General features: G+C 43.6%; 1 protein-coding gene across 1 annotated transcript in view; it reads left to right on the top strand.

Annotated features, from left to right (window-relative positions):
• Nucleotides 1–2,022: 2,022 nt before the first annotated feature.
• The window catches only part of LOC138453672 (adult enhancer factor 1-like), a 44,661-nt gene continuing 27,440 nt past the window's right edge, over nt 2,023–19,243 (top strand). The window contains exon 1 of the mRNA XM_069606723.1: nt 2,023–2,155. The gene's annotated coding sequence lies outside the window, so the exon portion shown is untranslated. The remainder of the gene's footprint in view (nt 2,156–19,243) is intronic.

Below are 19,243 nucleotides of genomic sequence, written 5' to 3'. Positions count from 1 at the left end.
AAACTCAAGCAGCATTGAAAACAATTACAACTCATATAAAAAAATTACACATTAAAAACTACATTTCCCAGATATAGGGCCTCATTACGAGTGTGGCGGCCACGGAATGAACGGTGCCGGTAAGGGACCGGCACCGTTCATTCCGGGCCGCCACATTACGAGTCCTGCAGCGGGTCCCGCTCTGAACGCCTGGCCAGACCAGACATGCAGAGCTGGACCCGCTAGCAGACCAGGATGCTAACAACGGGCCCGTCATTAACAGGCCCGTTGTTAGCATCCTCCCCATTCCCAGGGAATGGGGACGTACCGGGTCCGGAACCCGCGAAAGGGAATTACCGGGCCCTCCAAGGTCGGAATGGCCCAGTAAATCCCCTTTTGCGGGACCCGGACTCGAGTTTGGGGGTAGCCATGCCGCTAAAAACGGCATGTCTACCTCCAAACTCGTAATGAGGCCCATAGTCTTTTTGTGTGTAGTGCATTTTTGGTATGTCCTCTAAACCACATGACATTTTAAACTGATCTGGTCGCACTATGTCCCTTTTCTTCCTCTATATTCCTCTGTCCTTCCTCTTTCTTTGCTGCTCGTGCAGCAAGTTAAGTGATTCAATTTATTTATGATGATTATTCGGTTTGATGACAGAAAAAAAGGCTTAGACGGCTTAACGTACATAATTCAGTGCGAGCGCAGCGCATAGGTGTTTGGCAGAGCGCATCCACATATAGTAAGAGAGTATTAGGTCACGGTGAGTGGAAGTTCGCAAGAGGGTAGTAATGGAGAGCTGGCACTACTATCACAAAGGTGATCCTGAGCGCGACGGGACCAGATAGGTTCCGGCGCTCAGTGATCCCATTCCGGATTGTTGAGAGGTGCGAGGACGCAACGCTCCGGGCAAGTATAAATCATTATTTAAAATATAACGTGCACAAACGAGGGACAGCGTAACAAAGGGAGATCCGCTCAGAGGCTGACACAGAGAGTCGTCAGAAATAGCTCAGAGCGCCATTTGGTCGTCAATTATGTTACCGACAGGAATCAAGTCGGGAGAAGCGAAATTCTCTTATATTCTGGCAGAGAAGGCAGCAACTTTCATCCTGAAAAGTGCTGATACACAGATTATAGGCCCATACCCAAGATAAAGTGGTGCAGTGAAGTAACCCGTGCCCAGATAAATTGCAGATTTGAGACAGGCACAGGCCCAAGAACCCTGTAAAAACCCACCAGCATAAAAATGCACAGCTCCAGCGAAGAATTAGAGGAACCCCAAACTAGCAGCAGTGGACAGCGTCCAACAAGGGCCAAGCAGTGGCCCTTGTTGGACGCTGTCCACTGTCTCTTTGAGTTGTTATTGTTTTCAATGCTGCTCGAATTTTAAATAAAGAGAGAAAGCATAATCCGAGCCTCCGGTCTTGACATAGAATTGGTCATGTTTTTCACTAATAATCTGCGCATATCGAGAGTTCTATCCCCATACCACAAATGAGGATACGTGCATTGGAATCAATTTGGTGTGTACTATAAACAAGCACCCATAAACCAGCAGATACACTTTTCCTTTTGCATTAGTATCTAAAATGAAAATGCATATGGATACATTTAAGAATAGTAAATTCAATAATAATAAAGAGAAATGGGGGTAATACGCGCTAATGATGAGTCTTTATAGGACCATAAATGCGACACCGAGGAAAATACTAGTATGAAAGGATTTGCAGAAATGTATTTTCCCATCGCAAAAACCGATAGACAGATCCACACGTCGCACAATTTCATTTGAGACGTAACCAAGCATCTGCATAAATGTAACCGTCTAACCACTCAGCCACCCAAAACACATATTTACATTCGTGGGCGTGGAGCTCTGGCGACCGATAGAAACAATGGAGAGCAGATGCTGGTGATATGGGGGGCTTTAGGACCTCACGGGAGCCGACGGGGAAGTCGGCCATTTTTGCCCATCTACCACCCTTTTCTCCACCTGCCGAGGGATACTCCATCGGGTCCAAGCGCCCGCCCGTCAACTGCCGCGGCGTCCTTTGTTCCAGGAATCCATGCACCAACTGGAGCCCGAGGAAGGTTTTCACCCGGACAGACTTAGAGGACGCACCAATCTGTTCTCCATCCATATCAGCTGCCCGGGATCACAATGAGAGACAGGTATTCGCCTCGCTTTATGCATTGTACCCTAGTTCTAAGCTCTTTCAAGATGGGATACAGCCCTGCAAAGCTTGTGCTATGCATTTGGATGGGGGCATTTAAACGGGCACATATTCTATTTTTTATTTTGTAGTTTTTAAAATGGTCAGTTTCCCTTGTAATGTTGTAGCCCCGTATTAAAAGTCCCCATTTGTTTAAAATTCGCCACCCTGAATATACTCCATTTAGCCGAATCCCCCCATTTGCTTGAATTCCAGTTTGAATGGATCAGCTGGTTATACTGTCTTGTGTGTCACTAATATGCAGATCAGGGTAGATCCACCTTGTTGCAGTTGATATGCTGGACTAACCTTGTTTTGGTAATGGAAGCGCCCATTCGTCCCGGCGAATAATACATAGTGGGGATTGTTCTTTTACAGGAACATCTGGTAAATATTGCAGAATATGTACTGTTTACCCGGATGCTAACAGTACATCAATACATACCTTTATGTATTGTCTCTACTCTGGCCCAAAAGGGATAATTGAATTTGAGGCACATCATTTTATAATACGTTTGGTGTTACACTGTAGCAATTTCGGAGAGATAGATTGTCCTTTTTAATATGTATATGAAGATGCAGTCGCTTTTTGATATAATTCCATATTCTGGACTGCTATTGTGGCAGAACATTCAATAGAACATTATGCTTTTAATCAGATTATTCACTTTATGTTCCTGTTGGGGGTTATATCTTGTCTGTGAGTGGTCCATTTAACCATGGGTAATCGAGGGCACTCCCCTAGAGTTCAAGAAGACATGGACAACCTGGGCTTTTGTGAACGTTCATAGCTCTGATTAATAAAGCACTCCCCCATCTGATTGCTCCCTGTGGGGAATCAAGCAGCACCCGGCAAGAGCATTGTAGTGGGCTAAAAAGAAGTGATGACTTGCTCTGAAAGCTCTACCCTTAGTTAAGGCAAACATGCAAGCCAAAGCATGGGAGTATACATTTGCCTTAAGAGAAGGAAAGTCCCAATCGCAAGGAACATCTTGCTAAGAGTTATACCAAGCAAGAAAGACTGCCTGCTGTTTTGAGATTTAGTGGCCAAAGAGCTGATGCACGGCGAAGAGTAATGCCAGTGCCACCAGCATTAATCCTAATCAATCACGTAGTTCATTTCGGATCTTTACATCCATAAAACCATCGCAGTTACCACATTTCTTAAATCACAAAATGCATATGCACACATGCTTATAATACAGAAAAATCACAGTCTAGAACACGCACCATAATAAGATTATGAAGAGTGGGCTGACACTTCTGGTTGGCGTCAATAGGCACTGTGTAAGAGCAGCAGTCCACAGTTAAATGCACAGATTTGATTAAGCACAGCCACCCACGCTCTGCCCATCAATTGAGTCATAATAAGATATGTTTGTTTGTTTATTTTATTTAGTATAGCGCTCCAGACCCAGGGGTAAATGGGCGCTTAAAGGACAAGTTACAAGGTTACAGTATACAAACAGTTAAACAATTGTGGCGGAAGTATGCCATATATGGTATTTACATGCAGGTATTATGTCTGCATCAAGCAGCAGTTCCCTCAATTATATCAGGCGTCATCTCTCTCAGTGATACAGACTTGCAAGTACACTTACTTATATCCACTCAGACGGACCCAACCTGATTTGCCATCAAATGGAGCATCTCCACAATGCTTTCTCTAGGTAACATACTAGGGCAAATAGCTTCCCGGGCTTCCTTGAAGTTAACAAAAACAACATTTCCATTTGACATGACCTTATCCCACTCTCGCAGGCTATTCAATAAGAGTTCTGCCTGCAAATCCTCAAATAATGGGCATAGCAGAATAAAATGGGACGAGGTCTCAAAGCTGCCACGCATATATTTGTTATCTGTGCCCCTGCACTGTCTCTGTGTCAAGTCTGTATGACTGCCCCCACAAGTAGTACATTCAATCTGGCCTTCGTAAGGAGGGCGTGCGGGGCACAGTCAGCAGACACAGATAAACTGCACATCCAATGGAAGGGGCTAAATGTGTGGAGGCCCTTACCTGTGTTAATTAATCCAAACGCACAGGTGGGGCATGTCTCTGCTGTCTAGAATGGCAATGTGAAGCAAGTAGATAAAGTTCCCACCATGGGGGAACTCCCGTCCCCTGGACACTCTCAATAGCTGGAGACAGCCACGTATTCAAGAACACGGTATTGATTAGTTCAATTGAAGTTAAATATAAATTAAGCTGGTTATCAAGTAAGGCCGTTTCAATACATAACAAAGTAATAATACATGATTAATCCTATCTCCATCTATATTAAGAACAAAAGTTTTTGTCCACGAGGTACTGTTGTTTTCACCAATTCTTCTTTCAACCAGATGCCCAATGCCTTTCGAGCAGGCATGCTCTTCATCAGGGGTTCATATAACTGTGACATGTCAAAGAAAAATAATAAACAATGTGTAAGTCTCTTGGTTTGTATCAATCATCTACATTGATAGGTGATAGAGCACGATTTTCATGTCAAACTGTGTTTTTGACATATAACACATAACATGGACATCTTGACAACAGCTCCTTCTTATTTTCCTTTGTAGCTCCACGTATCAGCTCCGTGAGATCTTTTAGACTTTGACGCCAGATTCCTTTGCAACATCGTTTCCCCAAGGTGATTTATCAAGCTTTGACTACTATTAAATATCAATGTAGATGATTGATACAAACCAAGAGACTTACACGTTGTTTATTATTTTTCTTTGACATGTCACAGTTATATGAACCCCAGATGAAAAGCGTTGGGCATCTGATTAAAAGAAGAATTGTTGAAAACAACAGTACCTCGTGGACAAAAACGTTTTGTTCTTAACATACATGGAGATAGATTATTACTTTATGTATTGAAACTGCCTTACTTGACTTAATTTATATTTAACTTCAATTGAGCTAATCAATACCTTGTTCTTGAATACGTGGCTGTCTCCAGCTATTGAGAGTGTCCAGGGGACGGGAGTTCCCCCATGGTGGGAACTTTATCTACTTGCTTCGCATATTTTGACAGTCCATGTGCCAGGACCTTTCTATTCTACCTTGCACCTTAAGACTCTAAACCTTTCACCTACAGACCTATAATTTCAACTAGCACTGAGTCTACTCACCATAAACAGAGGTGTGCAGTGCACACTATCTGCTTTGCTAGAAAGACAATGTGTCCAACTATCCTCACTGGGAGTTTGCAGAACACACCACAGAGATCATTACTCAGGGCCTTCTGAGGTGGCAGAAGCAACTTAATCATTCTCAGATAATGGAGCAGCTGGCTCTGTCACGATAGCAATATACTTGTGCGAATCAGACGTATCTATGTGGCTCCCATCTTGGCGAATGTTATGAATGCAGTTGTTAATGCTGAAGCATGCCATGCAGTTGGAGACATGTAGTTGTATTACCACTTTTCAAGAAGGGTGACCGGATGGGTGCTGGATTTTACTGTCTGGTTTCTCTCTCTCTCCTTGTTAGTGTCTGTGAAGTCTTTTGGAAGAATTATTTATACTGGACTTTAGGAATAGGTTGGTGCCTAGAAAACCTTGTCCAGTAAACAATATGGCGTCTGTGAAGGGATGGACACTATTGAGCAAATCCTTAATTCTGTGCCGCATAATGGATACAAATGAAGAGTCTGGACAGGTGCATTGTGGTGGGTCTTTGTGAACCTCTCCCAGACCCTCGAGAGTAAGGATAGAAAAAATGTACGTTAAGCTCTTTGGCAGTTTAGGGGTATTAGCTCCTAATTATATCAAAACTGCAAGCCATGCAGACTGACTTTATTTGAAATTATAATCGATTTTTCCATGCAACAACCAGCCAGAGTCATGGCTGTGTTCCCCCTCCACTATTTTCTAACATGCACGCCAATGGCCAGCTGAGAGAACTAGAGGAAGCCACTCCTCATGTACCCAGAGTAGGAAAAACACTGATCCGTGTTCTGCGCTAAGTTGATGATATGTTTCCAGCGGCCCCTACGCCAATTGCATTACAGACATCTCAGAATACATACACAAGTTATATGCACGGTTGTCATTTTGGAGTAAATGCCACCAGATCTAATGTTATGTATTTACCGAATACATGTAAGACCCCCTACTCCATCGAATGTCTGTGGGAAGTTCATAATTCGAATGGATGGACAATTTCAAACCTACTGGGATTACTATCAATGACCAATTGAATTGGTAACAGCACTGGAAAGCTCCGGCGACAAAATAATGCAGTGCTTATGAGATACGAAAGGTCTTTGTGGCAATCTCTCGGCTGAAATAATGCTCAGGAATGGCTCCTCAAAGTCAATGAGCACTATCCTATATGGGACGTGTGTTTGCAGGGGCAATGATTATGTATGAATTACTTCAGAGTGTGGGACATTATTAGAAAAATACTTTGAACCTTCCACAGAGCATGTCTACATTGGCTGCACATTTGCTGTGTATGAATAACTGGGGTGTCAGGATCTGGTGGTCACAGCCAGATGTGGACAGATGTTATTATGGCTGTCCATCTGGAGGACTGACCATGCGTTCCTTAACAAAGAGCTGACCTCGGACCTGAAAGCTGCGCTATAATCACACAAAATGAAATGGCTACAAAGTTGGTGAACTATTTTGGGGTTGGGCGATTGGAACCCAGGTGTGATTACAGTATCAACGGGGCCAAAAGTAGTTTAAAGAAAATGTATATGGTTATAGAGAGCGCATTCGTGGAACTCGATAAACCCACATTGCAAAGCTATTTCCAGTTGAATCACTTGGCATAGAGGTTAGTCAAAAGTGAAGGGGCATCTTGTCCAAACAAGATCTAAATAAAATACTGATTGCTAAGTAGCAGATAAATGGCAAGGGAAACCGACGATTCTTCTGTGTGGCACCTCTCATGCATTCCCTGCTGTTTTCGTCGTTTTATAGTTGAACACATGCAAGTATTCGGCTTCCTGTTCTGAGGAAAAAGGATTTTAAACAGTGTCACTCCCCTTTTTTCTAGTGATACCTTACAAAAGTGGGGCACTAGCCCTGCAGAATTTCACTAGACAAGCCTTACGAATTGGTAGACCACGCATAGACACAACATCCTATGCTTGCTGACATGATGAGCAAGTTTTTTTTTATTTGACAGATCGTAATAATAGGCGATCATTTTCATTAATTTCACCTCTTTTAATATCAAACTGTATTTTAATGGAGTCTAATATATCTTTAATCTATTATGTACTGCAATTATTTGGAAATATATTTCTCTAAATAGTTTATAGTGATTGATATTACCTGGAAAGGAGGATATCAAGGAGTGGATTCAAGCAGCCACTTTCTAATGTAACTTTCTCTGTACTTTTTATCCATCTATAAACAACTGATCACACCACAGCTCGCCAAATTAAGAAAGCCTGTATCGTCTTTACCATAGACCCCAAATCCTGACACTTGCTATCATGCAAACCAGCCAGCCGGCTATTCAGATATAGGGCCTCAGACATGAGACTAAGACTGTAAAGTTTGCCAGGATTCATAGCATTTCAAAGGCTTGGCTCCACACTCTCAGTTTCCTATCAGGATTCGTAAGGTTTCAAAGCCCACACTTCAACCTCTTTTCCCTTTTTGGTGTTGAGATAGCCCCTAGGGATTGCCTTCCACCGCTTAATTTCTTATGATCCAGCACTGTTTCTCAAAGGCTCATGTACAATCTCTTGCTCTTCTGGATACTAACGTTCTTTAGATACTCATACCGACCACTTACATTTCTCTCCAGTCAAGCGTTTCCACACAGGCCTTTTTTCTATTGAGAGTGTATTCCATGTCTCCGATTGTTGGGCAAGGTGGCGTTACAGTGAGCCCATGTCTTTGTCATGAGCAAAGTATTCCTAAAGGTAGTCTTGAGGGAAAGAATATTTAGTTTGTCTGCCACCTGTCCCCTTCTGAATGCATGGTTCTTCCTTTTTATGCCCATTGCCTCAAATCCTATTAGGTGATTCATGGGGGTTTTCCCTCCTTCTATCTGATTGGTCATGGGGCTTTAAGCTTTGCCATATCTCCATCTCGGTGGCGGACGCTTGTCATGTGATGAGGGACACCAACCTTATAAAGGCTTCGGACACCATCTTAGATTTCAGTAAAATACATCCTCATCTGTGAGATCGGGAACAGCAATTACTAATATGGGAACTCTATTGGATAGGTTATCTCAAATCAAAGTTTCCAGTTGGAATGAACAAACAGACTAATTCACATAGATTTGTTTAAAATATATATTTTAATAAGCAGTGAAGTTGATTATTTCACTGCTCTGTTTTTGCTTGAGAATAGCAATGTGGAGTCCATTTTCTGTGTCCGTGATTCATACATTCCGTTTCCTGAACTTCTAGTCTTTTGTTTATGTTTAGACGTTGCACAGGAAATGATACACGATACACTTTATTAGGAGGATAGCCAAGTGAAGTCTCTTTATTTCAGTAAAAGAAAGTCTTCCATAAAAGCAAACCTATTATAAAATGACAAAGCAGCATAGGTAACTTAACATTTTAAATCATTAGTGCAATTCCAAGATAAGAGCGTCTTCTTATGCACAAAGCTGATGATTCACTAGCATTGCTTATTGTTTGTACATTCTATGAATCCCTTATTTTTCAACAGTGGAGTTACATGTATTTTCTTCTGTCGCCTGTATAACGTACAGGATAAATTAAATGTAAAAGTGTTTCATTCTCCACTGACCCACATGAGCATGTTTTATCTGAATTCACAGTTGATGACCAGCAGCTAACGTATATCTTGAGTGGTAGTTTCCCAAGGTGCAGTCCTATTAAAAACAGGTCTTTAGTTTATAACCCACTGTGTATAATGGCATTTATTGTTGGATCGGAATAAAGGTAAATGAGATCTTTCCTCTTCTTAGTAACATGCCTGAGCCCATATATCCAGTGGTTTGATCGCAGGCATGTCTTCTAGGTATGGCTGATTAAGGTCATGATACATATTGTTATATTCTTATGCCTAGATCTAGATAGAAATGTGATTGTTAGCATGTGCCACAATTAGGTGGAATTCCTAGCTTTAGCCTGCGTCGCATCTAGATAGCAATGTGAATGTTGGCATACGCCACACTTAAATGAAACTGTGAATGTTACTAATGGCCTCACTTAGATGGAATCGTGATCACTAGCCTGCCACACATCTAGATAGGATATTGAAGATTAGCAAGTGCCACACTCAGATGGAATAGTGAATGATAGCGGGCCTCACACCTAGACATAACTTCAAGGACAGCAATGCCAATTAACCGATCCACTAACAATTCCACCCCTCGGCATACACCGCTCAAACTCTAACCAAACACAACCACAAGTGTACAACACAGCAATCCGCACAAACGTCACTACACTGCAACAACAAAACAAACCACACATAGACTTGCACAACAGCACACAACGACTACTGACCATAAAACACCCCAAGCCTAGCCAACAGACCCACCGAGCTGAGGCTGCCAACAGCACATCACTGCTCTCTTGCACTTTTCCAGTGTATCCCCACTAACTTACCCCCCCACTCCTTCCCTCTTTTTTCAGAGCCGCCAGGGGACCACTTTGGTGGTGATAGTGCACGGTACAAATATCCTTTAACATTAACATAACATATGTTGACACGGGGACACTGAGATCTTTCTGTAAAACAATATTCTCCATCAGGCCCTTAGGGGATGTAATCTCACCCCAGGTGTCAGCACCATAATCTTCCACAGTCATTGCTTTTTGATCTATAAATTGACAGCATCGTGTAGTATCCCCAGACAGATGGATACTGCTCAATCATTGTCCCTAAGGAATAGAAGATTTCTGTGCCGAACGTGTCCTAGAGCAGACAGTTTTGTGAATGCTTCTTGTTCAGCCTTTGACAGTTTAGAATTAATCAAGTACACACCCAAAACAGGTTAGGTTTCGAAATGTGTGTTTTTTCAGCACTTGAAAGGGGCCAGTTACACCAGAACCACGTTGTGTTACTATGGATTAAAAAGCATATAAATTGATATAAATTGGATATTTAATTTAAAATAGTTCGTATTAAAGCCAAGTGGAACGCTGCAAACGTTGTGGGTGCTATTCGGAGTGCACAAGCATGGCTCGTTTATGGAAGTAGCCATTTATTTTGCTCTCATCCCTCCACAGGGCCCAGCCAGCCACACTTCCTCAAATCGACATCCAGCCTATCAGGAAAACATTCCCTTGGTAGCCCACCATGACATTTATTTATGGGCGTCAGAGACAGGTTTCACATAAAGGAACCTCTGGGGTGTAAAATGTCATTGGGGAGAAGCACATAACATATTGGCACACGAAAGGAGTAGTGAGAGACACAAGCTATCCAGGGAGCATGGATGCAGTCAGCAGATTTTCCCAGAGGCAGTAGCAGTCTTAGAGGCATACATCAAAAGCAGGAAGATTGGGAGTGAAGCACAGATGGGGATATGGAGAAGAACTTCGGAAATCAAGCAGAGTATTTGCGTGCGAAACAAGGAAAGCAAAGTATAAACTCTACTAATGGCAACACGGAACGACAACGTGGGCGTGGCCGGCCACCATGATCATCTTGCCGGACTCCAAAATGGCAGCCGACGAATTGATGAACTCACCCCACAGAGAATACAAGCAAACAACGGAAGAGCACAGGCATGTGGGCAGCGCACATCTGGATTCGGTAAAAGGGAGAGGGGACACACATGGGGAGGTGTTAGGCAAGGGTAAGGAGGAAAGGCCATAGCCAATCACAGACATTTCTGAAGCAGCCCAATCCAGTAAAGCAAAATCAGAAAGAGGCGGGAAACCAGCAATGAGGGCGCTTGAGTGGCTTTCCTGAGAGTAGGTGTGTTATCAGAGAGAGTAGCAAGAATAGAGCAAACTAGGTGGATGAACCACTTCGCATAGTCACCAGGACAAATTATTCTTCTAGTGGAGACTGTTGCCAAGAGTCTGCTGGGGTCTATAACCCAGAAGCCGGCAAAGGCAATTGAATACTTAGAGGGAACAGCCCTTTGATTGGCCTGCTGTGGGCTGTAGCACTGATCCCAGTGGTAATCTTGAGACCACTAGTGTGTGAGAGAGTGTGTGTAGCATTGCTACCGTTCCAGGCAGGGACTACAGGGAGCCAGGCAGGGACTGCAGTTCCTGAGAAAATGATGAGTCTGTATTGGGCTCAATCTTGGGAACACAACTTTTGGCTGAAAGTTATATTTCTTGTAGTCTGACAAGGACCCAGTCAGGAGTGGAGAGGGGAGGGGATCATGGAGGCATTGGGGGTAGACGAGGATTCTTTTTTGTATAATTGAGAAGGTATCCACTAGGACATGAGTGGTAAGGGATAATCCCACAGTCCTGCTCTGGTAAGTGTGTTATACAGCTATAGATCTCAGAAATAAATGTAATCTTCTTGAGCAACTTCCAAGGTTAATAAATATGTGTTGGGCCATTTCAAATACCCTTATACGTAAGGGCGTTTCCAGGGTGCGACAACCCTGACATCTTGTACTTTAGAAAGGGTAAAAGGACTTCGAACCAGGAGTTTGGGCAGCAGACCCATTTACCAGATGTATTGGCTTCTCTGTCCTGACACTATTATTAGAAAGCCTTTCCTTTTCTGTTTGAGATGGTTTACCTGTAGGAATTCTTCTGACGTTGAATTGTTACTTGTGTCTCAAGTCACTTATAGTATTCTCACTACAACATTGCCAGCATGTAGCACAAGTGTAATAGTGTTGACTTGAATGTTCCAATGTATGACGTCTGATACCTGATTTTTTCCTTGTAAGAAGTGGCTTTGAGGGATACATTGATGTTGTGTACTGTAGGTCGTTAGAGGTTAGCATTTATTGAAATATTTTCTCTCACAATGTGTAATTGATTCGATGTTTTAGAACTAATTTAATGTAATTTTATATTTTCTTTGTTAATATGGACATTTTTGGTTTTATTTTTATGTGTATATTTTGATGTATTATTGCATTACTGTATGGTATATTCGTTTTTCTATTTGAAAGTCCGTTTTTACAGCTGTATCACATAAAATAAAAAAATAAAATAAAAATAAAGGATGTAGAAGAAGTTTGTGTTGACCATTTAGATCCTTGTTCTGATGCATCAAAGAGAAATATTTTGTTGACAAAAAATAAATTCTTGACATTTTTCCAAGTGGAGTTTTCATATGGGGCTTGGTGCAATGAACTACTTTGAAAAGCGTTTTCCTTAGAACTTCTCCCTAATGATGATTTAGAGGTATAGATTGTATTTCTGCATGAAAATGTGTTCTCTTGCCGTGTGATTTGAGGACTTTACAGTGGGAAAAACCTGAGCAGGACACCCCCATAGTTTGTCTTGTTTGCTTAATTTAGGCTTTTGAGTGTATTGTGGATGTCCGATGCTGTTGTGCTCCATTGTGTGGTTATCTGTAAAGGATTGATGTCTTAAATTGGTTAGAGATGGTGTGCCCCATGGAGTTAAGGGTTTTTTTATCGTAGGTGCGTAGTCCGGGTTTTAAAGGACCTGGTGAGAAGCTTGCTAGGTCTCTGTGTGTACGATGGTTTTTTGTGTGTAGGGTTGATAATTACATGCCAATGTAATCTGACCAAGAGAGACGTATGATTGCATAAACCCAGGAGTGGGATGTGATTACAAAGCCAAGTATTGCCTTAAGTGTGAGGTGGCTGAGAGTTGTCAGAATGCTGAAGAATGATTCCTCCTTAGAGATTAATGCCTACCAGCACTATATTATTTGTGCGTGGGCAGTCATTCAAATTTCAGATTCTATGATTAATTTTCAATTTGGTAATTATTGGTTCAAAGTAGGTTATGTAAGAGACTGAAAGAGAACCAATTTGTGGGAGTTGGAGGGAAATCACAGGAGAGGCCTTCTAAGGATTCAGTTATCAAGATATCTTTCATTGTGTAGGGCATATATGCTTTGGCCATTGTGGTTAGGCTGCTGAGCTTTTGTGGCTGTTGGTTGAAGTGTTGCTGAGATGTGGTCTCTGACATGAGGCTTTCTACTATGGGGAATGTGTGAGGGTGAGCTACAGCCCTATGGCCAGTGTGTGTAATGATCTGAAGTGTGTATTTATAAAGACAAACATACTTTAATGATATACTGAATAGTACACTGCACTTAGTATGACTGGCTGTGATGTCATGGTATAGAATGCTCAGAGGTCTGGAATGATACAGTGAGAGGACTCGAGGAACAGACGGTTGTAGGAGTGTGAGAGAGGAACATCAGATGATGGGGCTGGTGGGTGTTCATATCTCCGAATTATCTTAAGCTGTAAACTAAATACCGAAGACACTAGAAATCAATAAAAGGTGCTTGACATAAAGAAGGCTTCGGTCTCGGTATGTTAAAGACCCACTTCGCTACATTGGCGACGAGGATGTTGGCTGCGGCGGGCAGCGGTGACGTGGCGAGGAACTGACGAAGAGGTGTGCTGTTCTGAAGTGATCAGCATGCGCTGCAACAACATAACCCTAGCCGAACCGGTACGGATCCTGGAAGGGGTTGTTAGCAGTTGGGCACCTTCAGTGCGCTGCGCTGCCGATCTGGGCGGATCGCTCCAAGAACACTGACTGAAAGGTAAAAGCCACATCGGAAGGTCGGAGCCGGGCAACGAGCAGCGGACACCCACCAGCAACCCCCTGCTCCACGGAGGCCCCAGGTGAGCGAAGGCCCGATCAGTGAGGGGTCCGGTCGCTAACGACCGTGAGGCGGGCAATCGCGGGGGTGGAGTGAGACCCTTAGAAATAGACACAAGGCGTGTGCAATTGCTAATAGATAATAATTTCTGCAATGGTTGCTGAGTGGGAGAATTCAGATTTAGCTTTGATCAGCTTGCTGTTTGGCTTGTAGCAAGGTGTGTTTGGGTTCTGATATATAATATATGATCAGGCAGAATGATTTGCTTGTATATTTGAGGCATTAAGCATTGAGGTTCTTGTGTAGAGCCAGGATGTTTTGGGGGTGGGTGGGAATGCTGTATTGCCTAGTGCTAGAACTGTGTAGACTTTGAAGCCCTGGCCCTTTTTGATTCAAATGAGCCCCAACAGATATCGCCATATCTTTTTTTGCCCCTCTCTATATTCTCAGGACAGACGCTCCAGGAGACTTTGGATGTATGGGTGGAAACGAATAAAAGGTGACTTTTGCACTGGTCGTCTTTGATGTGTAGATGTACGATCAAGGTTGAAGACGTGGTTGCCAGTAGCTTCTTTCATGGAATTACTCCGGGGCTTGTTTTAGCTTCCTAATTCTCAGAAAACTGTTGCTTGGCTAGGTCTGTTTCCCCGTTCCACGATTATTGTTTATTGGTTTCCAGGGATCGAAATTAATATTGGATAAGCAGGAGCTAAAAGCAGCTACTAGCTATTTAGCATTAACCATTGACCAGGAGCAACCAGGCAGGTCAAGGAGCTGGTGAATAGAGTTCCACCAATCTAACTTCCACATACAATGCACAAATATAATTGTGTCCATTATGTGTGATCCCTTATGCTTTAAATGTTTTATAGTTGTATCTTAATGTGTATTTATAAGTTACATTCACATAGGTGTGTTTGTTCTGCATCAGTTGGCCTGGGGAGCCAAACGTAGCTCCTGGTAGTTGGTGTCAAGCTAATAGGCTCTTGTAGGCTACAAGCAGGAGCTAAATAGCTCCCACATCCCCCCAATTTCTAACCCTGGTTTTCAGTGTGGGTCCTCAGCCTCCCAAGGATAAACGTGTTGGTTTATTTATACTTGGTTCAGGAACTCTTTTAGGTCCCACATTAACCGGTTTAAGGTGGGACCACATAGATGCAGGTGGGTCACAATTTGTCTTTCTTTCTTATCACTGTACTCCTGCCTTCAAGCTGATGCTTCACCAGAATCAACCTTTTCGAGGTCACTGCAGTAGCCATGCATTCCCCGTTTGTGCCACTAATTCTCACCTGCCAGAACTCCTGTTCCACTTCTATATGGAGATGACCAATATTTCTGTCACTTTTCTTTACCTGGCACAACTGCATTTTCAAGTTTCCTCTTCTAGAACAGCTACGTCCCAAATAAAGTCTCAACCAACTAGTATGCGGACATCTATGCCTGTGCATATGTAAGAGATGCCGATGGGGGACCTTGGCTATAATTTCAAATCTAATCATTTTATTGATCTTTAGTGTTACACTTCATCTTGGACACATTTTCTTTATTCATCACTGGATAGTACAATGTTCTGGATTGTGCTAAAAGTGCGAGCCCTCCCGCCCACTTCAGACAGAGGTTCTGGCCACGTTCCTGGCCTATGAGAAGGCTAAGTAGCCTTGGAACCCCTGCCCCGCCACCCCCATCCTGTATTTACCTTAAAAATTAATACAGGACTCTACCAGATAATCAATGTTGGTTCTCCTCCCAGATCCCAGCTTAGTGCAATCCAGTCTTTCATTTTGCTACATCAAACACCTCATTCGGTTGTGTTGGCCTCATGCTCTATGGTGGGAAGTGAACAGTCCTATTATACTTGATCTCGCCTCTCAGACATTTGGAAACGTCTTTGAGTGATGCAAAGCTGGTGTAGATGTAAACAGGCTAGCTTTACTCCATAGGAAATACAGAAATATATTGACATTTCTTTTGATAATTAGATGTGTGCTGTCTATAACAGATTGCTCAGACTGTGAACCCACTTTCTGTAATGTATAGACCCTCCTCCCTCTGGCCAACTCCATTCAGGGCCCCACCAATAGTAGGCCAGAATTCATGAAGGGCTTTGTGCCATCTTAATTCGGAGCAATCCACAGGATCAACACACATGTGCCAAGAGGAGGAAGAAGGAAAGGGCTGCTTCTTTGCCACAACTTCTGCCTATCGAGACTAACAGAACCACCGGCGTTTGAGGAGCATGCCAGTCTAACAGTGGGAGATGGGTGTGAAGTTACAGGTCGCCGGAAAGTCTGGAAGTCTATTGGAGAAGATCCATTGACCCCTTTCTGCGGTGGTTCAACGTTTCGAGTTCCTTCATCTTCCCCTTCCAACCTATGTTCCCTCCTTATGATCATGTAGGTCTCTCCAAATCTCCTTTTGGTAATCCTGAAACTCGGAGCTGGATTCTATGGACCTGGTTACCATGAACAACAGTCATCAGGTTTTCTATTCTTATTTCTTTGCATTGGAATACCGATATGCAGTTCTGCGTACCTTCTTGGACAGCCAACGGTTCTGTATTTAGTCCTCCCGGGGCGTTACAGTACTGAAGCAATAGGACTGGCATTGTACCATTGATCCCAATGATGGATATTTCCAACTATCCATCTGGGAGCCTCACATCGAGTTTTTAAGGATGTCACTTGAGATTCACTCCCTGTATTGTCAGATGTTCAACATGTTCTGCAATAGCCCTCGGGCCACTGTGATCGCGCCAATGCCTCCATTCACCACTATTAGGCCACCTGCCCTTGAGTGCCCGATATCAGAAGGCATTGGAGGCCCCATAACTGGAAAGTAGCTCACATTCTTTGGGTGATCCTGGACCCAAAGCGGGAACAGGCATTTGCCCTCCAATAAGAGCACTCCCCCTGCAATGCGTTTCTAGCCATTTCGTGTCCTATCTCCTTCTTGTGAGCTGCCTGCTGTCGCAGAGAAAGGTTTCTGGGGTGAAGACACGATTTCAAGCTTGCTGCTCATTTGCCGGAAAGAGAATGCAATAGATTCGGTTGACCTGACAAGACCATCCTGCCTGTCGCTTCCCAGTAAGGATTACAGCAGGTTTGTTATTGCATTCTCTTAGGAGGCTCATTGACCTGTGCCTGCCATTCAATGCCAAACGGATTACCAGGTACTTCGCTACACACAGCAGGATCTAACAGCATCCGGTGAGTGGCAGTTTGGCACCCTGCTGTTACCTCAGCTCAGAGTATTCGCACATTGCATTTATTTTCCTCCTATGATTCCAATAGAGTAAGTGTTTCACAAAGACCAGGTTGTGCTTAGCACCCATCCGGCTTGTCCAGGATTTAGTTTGATGTCAACATCCATCGTGGAATTGTGTCTTTTATTTATTTGTAACACTTCCGCTGGTCCTTGTGTAGTCAAGATTGGACATCTAGTTTTTAGATTAGATTTTTGTGACCTGTTAAATTTACAATCCACATAACTTGCTCTCACCACTGGCTGGTGACAATTCATGTTCGTGAAATTGCGTAGTGCTGGCAACCTGCCCATATGTATAGTCTAATCCATGGATGTATAGTGTAATCCATGGTGGAAAGCCCAGTTACAGGTTCAGGCCCTGGGTCAGGCCAGCAACCTTTCTTTCAGATGCTTCTTTCAGTCCCTGTTCATGCGGGGATTTAGGTGCCACTGTGCTGCTTGATGCCAGAAGGTCTGAGTGACGGCATCCTGGGGTTGCCCCGTGGGCATGGCTGGTGTGCGGATTCCACATACGCGCCCTGTACACTTGGAGTAAACTGGTGAGCCACCTGTCTGGGATTGTGAGGCAAAGTGCCGCCACTGCAGGAGACTTGATGCAGGTATTTTCACATGTTTTAATGCCAATTGACAGCACACCTGCTTGGCCAGCGGTGTGCCTAGGACCTTAAAAGTAAGGCAGAAATCGCACTGCTTTTGCTGGGTTTTTGTGTAAGAGGGGGCACGGGTATGGTGTGGGCCAGTGCAACCATTCCAGACAAGTTACCCGGGAAGCATGGAGAGAAGTGTCCCCGGGTCTATTAAATTGGGCACTAAACGGATTAAGTGGACTGCAATCTCCCACTAGATAAATTATTTCAGGTTGATTTGCTAGGTTTGTCTTCTGATAATCTAGTGATCATTCTTTGAAAAACAAATGAACCCTGCATTTTTGCTTAGCAAAGGCCTCCTTTCCTCATGGTGTATTTTAAGTGCCTCCGCGTTTATATTTCAGTGGGATAAAGCGAGTGGGCCTGGCCTAATAATCTTTCAAGGTTTTGTTAAGCTTCATGATATTAGCTGGCCTGGCCTTGCAACCTGTTTAGAGTTTGAAGCACTTGCTCATGCACGGTCAGTGTGTCTAGCGTTCAGATTAAAAATCTTGCCCGTAGAAGGTAGCCTTCAAGTAAGGGACTTCAGCAGACTTCAACGCCGTAAGCTTCTGGGTGATCACAATTTTAGCATCTAGCAGCAAGATAAAGCGGTTTTCACAGGATGTAAGTTAGTGGAAAGTGGTAGTGCACCTCTTCCATGTTGGTGGCTTTGTTGCACATGGCTCTGCAAGAAGGAGGGCGAGGTGGTTGTGGTGTTAGTGGAATACAACATGGTGGTGGCTTTGTTGCACATGGCTCTGCAAGAAGGAGGGCGAGGTGGTTGTGGTGTTAGTGGAATACAACATGTTGGTGGCTTTGTTGCACATGGCTCTGCAAGAAGGAGGGCGAGGTAGTTGTGGTGTTAGTGGAATACAACATGTTGGTGGCTTTGTTGCACATGGCTGTGCAAGAAGGAGGGCGAGGTGGTTGTGATGTTAGTGGAATACAACATGTTGGTGGCTTTGTTGCACATGGCTCTGCAAGAAGGAGGGCCGAGGTGGTTGTGGTGTTAGTGGAATACAAGGGGAGAACAGCCGAATCCCGAGGTACTGATGCTTGCAGACTGGAACCCCTTCAAAGTTGTCCTGGTATTATTAAGTAGATGTCTGGCTTGTGCAAATACGGTATGTGGGTGTGCTAAGTGATGGGAGAGCTGCATTTATTAGTTTGATCTCGGAGAGGCATTTGGGAATGCAGACTCCAGTCAGAAGGTTTTTAATGCTAGACTGAAATATTTCATTTTCAATCTTTTGTTGATCTCGGGTGGCAGTTTTGTGATGCTGTTCTGGGGCTCGAAATTAGGGTTTGTTGAGCCGGTGCTAAAAGTAGCTCCTGGATATATGACGTCATTAAGTTAGCAGGAGCTACCTCTAGGGAACGAAGAGCTAGTACATAGCAAGTTGCAAATCTGGTTTCCACAAGGGAGACAAACAATACCATTTTCTTGCCGTTCTCTAATGCTCTCTTCTACCTAGTTC

Source organism: Ambystoma mexicanum, chromosome 1p (assembly GCF_040938575.1).
Source record: "Ambystoma mexicanum isolate Mex_15411 chromosome 1p, UKY_AmexF1_1, whole genome shotgun sequence".
In the NCBI taxonomy this organism is placed as follows: domain Eukaryota; kingdom Metazoa; phylum Chordata; class Amphibia; order Caudata; family Ambystomatidae; genus Ambystoma; species Ambystoma mexicanum.
Note: the sequence above shows the minus strand (reverse complement) of the source record. Positions and strands in the feature narration are given on the sequence as shown.